This window comes from Eptatretus burgeri, chromosome 8 (genome assembly GCF_056783735.1).
Source record: "Eptatretus burgeri isolate ZD-2024b chromosome 8, Ebu_testis_v1, whole genome shotgun sequence".
In the NCBI taxonomy this organism is placed as follows: domain Eukaryota; kingdom Metazoa; phylum Chordata; class Myxini; order Myxiniformes; family Myxinidae; genus Eptatretus; species Eptatretus burgeri.
The window spans coordinates 77,435,786-77,444,258 of NC_140968.1; the positions used below are offsets into that span (position 1 = coordinate 77,435,786).

Genomic DNA, 8,473 nt, shown 5'->3' on the forward strand with positions numbered 1-8,473 from the left:
AACATGATCTTGGTGCCGATTTATAGGTTTTTAGGGTCAAAGAATTCAATGAGATGCCTTAAAATACCATAAATGTGATTGGAACAAAATCCAAGATGGCTGTCCTCTGTAGGTAATGCAAATATCAATCTCGTTTTTTTTTTTCTTCTGTTTGGCATAGAACATGATCTTATGGCTAAATATAGGTTTTTAGGGACAAGAAATTCAATAAAGTATTTTTTATTACTATAAAATGTATTAGTAGGAAGATCCAGTTACACTTTTAACAAATTTCGATGAACCATTGAGAACAATATTGTTCACTCATAATTCACAAAGAATAGAGATGTACACTTGTCATTTTTTTCCATTATTGGGAATGTGCAGGGAATAAACGGTTTTACTGATATAATACCAAACTAGATGAAATGAGTTTGAATTGTATTACAAATGTCAAAAAAGGAACTTAATCTAGGACACTGTCCACGTCTGCACATTGTCCACCACAAAAACATGGCTGTGTGCACGGGAGGCTTACTTTAGCACACTGGCATCTTCCTGTGCACCGTTTTTTACATGCACACTTAATAAGTTCTCTGCAGCCCTTTGATGCTTCTGGCAGGGTACTCCATAAGGGCACCCAGATTCGCTCACTGTCGAGTTGCCACCCCCACTCGGAAGGACTTGGAAGTGTTGGATTGGCCTCCAATGCCTGACCCCAGACGTATCCTGCTTGGTAAGCAGCACGCTTTACATGTTGTAGAAGTGCTGCACGTGACGGTGGGATGTTCTCCAGCTTCCGATTACAGTAGGAGAAGAGATGCTTCCTGGCTTCATTCACATCAGTGAGTTGTGACGTGCGAGAGTACAGCAGAACCACATATCTTTCGAGTTCCTTCAGGTCAGCTTCTGTAACTTCATCGGGAGTAGCAGACAGCCGTAGAAATACTTCAGTGATGTCTGGAAGTGATTTCCATACTTCCCAAGCGGTCTTCTTACCGACGGAGCTCAATGAAGACACCGTGTCACATCCTGATATGGCGTGCATAAATGGGAGGCCTCTGCAGTAATCATTGCCAAGCTCACTGGCAATGACATGTGCTCCAATATACCGAAAGTGTGCACCATGGCCAAAAGCTAACCAAAGTTCACAATCTTCCATGCTGATTGCAGTCACAATGGCTAGAACTAAGACGTCCGTGTCAGTAGCGTGCACCATGATCCTCTCCATGCCATTGGTGTAGGCATGGAAGCAGTGAAGCATCATTCGGTAGTCTGCTTCTTCGTGTGAACATGGTTGAAGGCCAGAAACATCAAGTGTTGCAGAGGAGGCAACATTCTGACCTTTCGTTGTGACCAGCATCTTCCCTGGCACTGTTGATTCAGATTCGATAACAGTGGCTAGAAATCTGAAGAGCTCAGTCTTGTTGCTGTGAACACGCAAGAAGCTTTTCCAGTTGTGTGGAAGTCGTGTTTTCTCGGAAACTCGAAGAGCTTCTCCAGTACCTCGGCCCTCTCTGGTGTGTGCTTTGAGACCGTCGGCCTTATAGGCATCCCACACAACATCTACTCATGCAACATGTACAAGTTGCCTCTTGAGATATGGAACAAAGACAAACTCTGCATAGTCTTTGAATGTTTTCACGTTTGTTGTGGCAGTCTTCGGATCCAATTTGTGGATGAGAGCAGCCCCGTCAAAGATCTTCACATCCACATCAGGTGTGTTCTGTGGACGTTGGGCTAGTGGTTCCAAACACTTCAGCAATTCAGCTTTTTCTCCGAGTCGCATCATGTTATTTTCAGCCAGAGACGGTGGCCAAGAGTGGTTCTCATGCTGGAAGAAGATGTCCATATCACCATTTCGTGCTTGGCAAGAGATGTACATTCTAGAAAATAGTTGCAGGTCACTCTTCATGTTTGACAATTTGGACTTCTTCATTGAGGGCACTTTCCGCTCTCCAGACTTGAACAATTGAAGATTGTTCTTTGGAACAGTTTCATAGAGTGGCTTCTCCATCTTCACAAGCCGCGAATCAACAAATGTTTTGTATTGATTCTTTCCTATTTCCTCTGCTTCCGAGATGTTTTTGATGACTTCATCAGCCATGTTGACCTTTGTGTCCAGTGTGAGGAGATCGGTGCTCGTTTCTGTGAAGGGATTACCAAGCTCATTCATAACATCTATCACGCTTTGTACATTTGAGGCAAATCTCTTTTGTGTGGTCAATGTTTGTTCATGATGTCGGTTGTCATGGGTTTCCTTATGAGATAGGCTCACTTCAACATCATGAATGATCCTGGCCATCTCAGGACCAGCAATCAACCATCGCTTGAGGGCTGATTCATTTTCAGTGATGCCAATTATCCCACCATCTCCTTTCTGCACAGCATTAAGCTGCTCATGCACATGGTCATGTGCCATCATGGAGAAGCAATGGGTGGTCTTTTGGGTTACAAAATGACCTTCTTTGAATTCTTTGTAAACACCTGGGCATTCATGTTGTAGCTGCATTAAATCTCACACATGAACTGGTAACCACTTGGCATAATGGAAGTGATCCATGGCAAACATCCAAGGCACTATTCTCCCCAGGGTGCTAATGTATAGCTCAAAGTTTCCTTCGCGCTGTGATTGCATGAACTGAAGGAAGAGAACTTCAAGGTTGAAGGTTTTGCTCCAGTATCGAAACTGGAGATGCTGAGTCTCCATGAGTGTGCACCAGTCATTGAATGACATCGCTGGATTTGCTTCTGCCTCAACTTTCATTTTGTAGGAATTGTATGCTTGGTTACGCAAGCAAAAAAGTGCAGCAGCTGTTACTTGATGAGCCCACTGAGAACGGGCTGTGAACGATCTCTTCTTGAGAGCATCACCTCGACCATCAGTTGTAACGTTTGCAGTCGTCATCACACTCACCCATCCACTGCCATCTAGCCAGTCTCCTAGAACTTTGAGCAAGGCCATCTCGATATGCAAACCGCCCATCATCACCACAAACTTGTCTTCCCCGTAGGTTTCTGGCCAGGTCCACTGTATCTTCTTGGCAATTACAAACAGTGGTTGATAAACGGTCAATATTGGGACTTGTCCAGGATGTACAAGTTCTGTAGCTTGAGCGATTACATGCACACCATGCTTTACCATCGCCAGAGAATGAGCATTTTCTCAAAATAATGGCACGAGTCCAGATATTGCTGGTGGTCTGGGGCAGGAATCTTGTGATGCTGCAAAATGTGCCGACCAAGAAATATCATCATCTGCATTCAGTTCAGGTTTCTTCAAAAGATTTTCAACTGAGCTTGCCCAAGCTAACTGCATGTCGTCTGAATCAACTGGAGACTTTTCTGGAACAGCTTGTCCCTCTGTCTTGATGGAGTAGGGCTATCATCTGGGAAAGCAGCCAGTGGGACAGTCATGTATGACTCCATAATTGGCTTCATCTTCCTTGTTCTTGGCATGTTCTTGTCAATGATAGGGGTCTTCTGAAGCTCTGTGCCTGCACATTCATTAGTAACATGCTGTGTGAGAGAGATGGCGGTTCCATGGAATGCAGTTTGCACTGAAGTGGATGAAGGATTGTGGTCGATGTTATCCAGATTGCCTGTTGTGAAAAGATCCTTTCTCAGGACTCTGGGGTACACAACTCCAACATCTTCAAAAGAGGCCAATGCACTGTTTGCTACATCAGTTGCTATCTGTTGTACTTGGTCATAAGATACAGACAACCCTTTCTCAAAAAGGGTGTCGATGAAGTCACGCTTTCGGGTCTTATTGTGGATCAGCAACCCAAAGTACAGAGGGAGTCTAGTTTCACGTTCCAGACTGTGCCGAGTCGTTGGAGCAGTGGCTTCTCTTCTACTACTTTTGATTGTGTTGAATGTAATCAATTCAACTATGGATATTGCAGCTGTTTTCACAACATGGTTGTTTTCCATCTGATTTTTTTTTATGTTTGTACCGCCAAGTACCATCTGAACTAACGCCATCAAGGAGGCCGTGTTGTCATCATACTGCTCGTCTGTTATTGATCCTGTGAACGTATAGTGCTTCTGAAATATCTCATTCCTGATTATATTAGAAGCTCTCATAAGAACAACAGCATCACTTTCACAGTCCCGTTTCTTTGCCTCCAACAATGTTTCTCCAACGTCATCCTTGAATGTCAGCATGACCTCATACTTGCTTTTATGCGCTTCCAAGTCAGGAATTTGTGCAAGAAGCTTTTCTTTCAAACGAGTTGAGTTTGTGCGCTCTGGCATATCACTACCAAGTTGCTGAAGTCGTGACCTGTAGAGTCGTACAAGGCTTGACAGCTTAAAAATGTGTTCAGCGTACTCTTCTTCTTGTCGAGACCCTTCAATATAGGATACCAATTCGGCAAAGGCTATAGACTCAGGCGTTAGATGTGGATCTTCCTTCTGAGCCTCTTTCCTGACAAGTGTGCGGTGTCTATTGCATAAGGCAGTCAAACACTGTTTGTGGTATACAGCATCTATTGCGGTCATATCACCTGAGGACAGCTTGGCAAGCAGTCGGGTATCACGAAGCTCTGTTGCCATTTTTCGAACATTTGCGTCTATCTGTGCTGTCGCAGCTCTATGATAACCTTCCTCCACTTTGTCGTCACAAAAGAAGCAGGACAGGCTTTTGCCAGTTTAAATGGAGGAACCAGGGAATGCCCCTCGTAGTCTGCCTTTGAGTGGAGAAGTCTCAGTCTCTCTTACTTTGGCTATCTTCTTGCGGGCACGCTCAACTTTCTCTTTGCTAAACTTCATGTGGCATGTTTTGTGCCATTTTGCATTGTGCTGGGAAAGAGTTGCAGCTATACCTTGGCCGTCATCCAAACGTGACAAATTTATGTCCATTGGCAGGGCACCAAGTGAGTGTGGCTCCTGGATATGTTCAGCTATTGTATCATAAGCTCGGGACTGATGGGCATCCTTGGATTGAGATGGGTCTCTCAGCGGTTCCGATGAACGTTTTTGACAAAGGGCACAAAGTATCCAATCTGTTTCGGGCAAAACCACAATAGAAGCACTGTCCAGCTTTATTTTCTTGGTTGCCATATTAGTCTATTCTACGTCAGGTTAGTTACAGGTAGGCATGCACCTTGGAATGGTCACCATCTTTCCTCAAAAGAAAGTGAAATCTGTTATATTTATATAACCGAGATATCTACATCAAATATTTCAGTTTTAGTCATACAATATGTAGCCTAATCAGATTAATGTTCTGAAAATGAAACAAATTATCAGATTAATGACCAGTTCTGAAAATAAAACAAACCATCAGATTAATGGCAAGTTCTGAAAACAAAATAAAACATTAGATTAATGAAATGATATACATGTATGGTCTTCCTGAGAAGTAAACAAAAATAAAGCATTAATTAATTGAATTGTTCACCCTATGTGTTAAATGTTTTGATGACTTTCGTAGATCTTGTTCTGAATACAATGTAATTTAAGCTACGTAATTGAATTTCTTGTCCCTAAAAACCTATATTTAGCCATAAGATCATGTTCTATGCCAAACATAAAAAAAACGAGATTGATATTTGTATTACCTACAGAGGACAGCCATCTTGGATTTTGTTCCAATCACATTTATGGTATTTTAAGGCATCTCATTGAATTCTTTGACCCTAAAAACCTATAAATCGGCACCAATATCATGTTTTTATGTCAAATACAACCAAAGTTCTGACGAAATATCAAAATCGGCAATACGCAGGGCGGCCATCTTGGATTTCTTGATTTTGAGTGTGATCCCTTGGTTTGCCAGCGTGGATCCGGTTAGAAATGGATTCAGCATACTCAAAAACCCCTACATACAAAATTTCATGCTTTCTTCCGGAAGTGAACATCTTGGCCTCATATCTACATATCTACTGGACTATATCTCAAATATCATGCGAAATGACAGGCAACAACTAATCGTGGTCACTTGTGTTTGTGAATGGTACAAATGTAAATTAGTACATCAAAACCTTAAGAGGATGAAACCTAAACAATTTGGCACCAAACAAAATAAATTTGAACATCTGCGCAGGAAGAGATTAAAAAACAAAACATAGGACACTGAACTGTATATGAAAGGCTACATGAAGTATGTGTTGTACATATAAGGGTACTGTTGAGGAAATGTAGTAATGTAGGAATAAATAAATAAATATTGTACAGAAGTTGTGACTGTTGCATGAAGAGGATTTCATTGTTACTCGCTTTGGTACGAAGCGACACAATCATTCTGTAGCTGCAGTTACATTTGTATCTGTATCGCTCAATTCATGAACGGGTTTACAAGCAATGAGCTCTGAACCTTTGAATGAAATGAGTTCGTTCATTGTAAGAAACCAGTGGAGAAAGAAAAGAGCTAAGAATAGAAATTATAAATAAAAAAGGTTTTATATATATATATATATATATATATATATATATATATATATATATATATATATATATATATATATATATATATATATATATATATATAATGACTAGCATTGAATCCGTCACTTTGCTGATGGAAGAACAACACAAATTGTACGTGCAACGTGCACAAATTGCTGGTGAGATGGAGACATGGAGGAACGTTGTCATGCCGATTCACGATGGCATTGTTCAGCAAAATCAATCAACAAGTGTCTTTGTTACTTTTTGGCATTTTTGGGCTTGTTTAATGAGCACATAAAATTATACATTTCTTACTGTAAAAAAAAACAAAAAAAAAGAACGCAATCAGACGGTAGACTTTATGTTTGTTTTTTTTGGGGGGGGGGGTTTTGTCTACAGTACATATTCGAGGCTCGGGGAAGAGCTAGTACGAGTACACTGAACGGATAAGGACACAACAGGACAAGATAAACAGTTGAGAGAGGAGGTTAACACCAACAGCGGAACCGAAGGCCAAGACCAAGGGAGACAGACCAACAATGGGTGTGGGGAGGAGAGGATGCATGGGATGGACAAGATGGACACAAAAGGAAATTTTCAGGAGGGAAAACTGGAAATCTGGAAGGAGGGATTGGATGAGGTGGAGGCGGAGAAGGAGAGTAACGAGGGTATAAAATATAATGGTTTTGGAATTGGGACAATCTGAGATGGTGGTGAACAACTGTCTTGAAGACCTGGAGGGAAGGAAAGATTGAAGAGAATGCGGAAGGTGGTTCCACGGGTAATAAAAAAGGGGAACAAATGAGTGGAGGTGAGCAGCGATCCTGGATTTTAGTCATTTCACCAAAACAGGGTTGATGGTGGACCGTGTGTGCCCTGCAAAAACTTTGGGATGGAGGAGGACAAAGCCCCAAAAGAGTAGAGAGTGCAAGATCAGAAAGGAGGTGGTAGAAGACAGAGAGACCACCGATCTGTCTGTGATGGTGAAGTAACAGACCCGTAGACTCAGCTTCATCATGGAAGAATCCAATAATCTTCAAGGCCTTGGTTTCCACGGCATCAAACTGAGCAAAATGTGAGCCAGTGGAGCCAGCGCAGAGGGGAGAGCAGTACTCCATCAAGCTGCAGATGAAGGCCTTGTATGTGAATAGGAGTTCAGTTGCCAAGGAAGGACTTTGTACGATGGAGGCAACTAAGCTGTTGTTGCAGACAGATCTGTTGTCTGCAGTTGCGTTAGTAATCTTGATTAACTTTGGTATCACAACAAAGTGTCATGACAACAATTATCAATCAATAATTAAGAAATGTATGCTCATTAGTTATGGCTTGTTAGCAGTTATCAGAAGTGGTTTCTCAGCCTGGTGTTGGATTAGTGGTTGGGGTGGCTGGCTTGGGCTCCTGAGTTCCTGAGTATGAGCCCTGTTAGCTTCTGAATTAACACCAGGTGGGGTTTACCCAGCCTGTCAACCTTCCGAGGTCAGCAAAATTAGTACCACTGTATTGGTATAGAAGCACAGCATCAGCAGCACAGCCACGCCCCAACAAATTGATAGCTACCCGGCAACCAAGCTGCCACATGCAAGAAGAAGAAGAAGAAGAAGAAGTGGTTCTGAAATTATACACCACTGCTCATTAAGTGGTGAATAATTATACACTGCTATAAAGGCCGAGCTGTGCACAAGAAGTAACGCCGTAATTATGTTCCAGACATAACGCCATTTACTACACCGCCATCTTACTAAATCCATCATCTCGACGCCGAGCGTCTGGCATTCAGCCTGTTGACTACGGATGTCATAGTCAGATATAGTCACATATATGGGTTATGTTGTTCAACTGCCATCAGCGAAGCGACGTGATGGGTTGAGTGCTGGGCATTGGGATGATGTCCATGTCCGTAGCGGCCTACAGCCTAGCGGTTAGACGTAATGACGTCCTAGACATAACACCACAATGACATCCCAGCAAAAAGAGCATGACAGACAGAGGGGCAGACAGATGAATGGGCAGAGAAATCTGGCGACTGTTCGGGTCATACTTTTGTTAATCTTTCAAGAAAAATTTTCATGCAGGTGATCAAAATTGGCCTATTTATCAT

The 8,473-nt window shown here is 42.3% G+C and overlaps 1 protein-coding gene and 1 pseudogene across 2 annotated transcripts in view; both read right to left on the reverse strand.

The window, feature by feature from the left end:
- Positions 1-8,473, reverse strand: part of LOC147022099 (ubiquitin carboxyl-terminal hydrolase 1-like) — a 127,125-nt gene that overhangs the window by 30,903 nt on the left and 87,749 nt on the right. The window lies entirely within an intron of this gene.
- On the reverse strand, positions 1,537-4,539 carry LOC147022101 (uncharacterized; annotated as a pseudogene).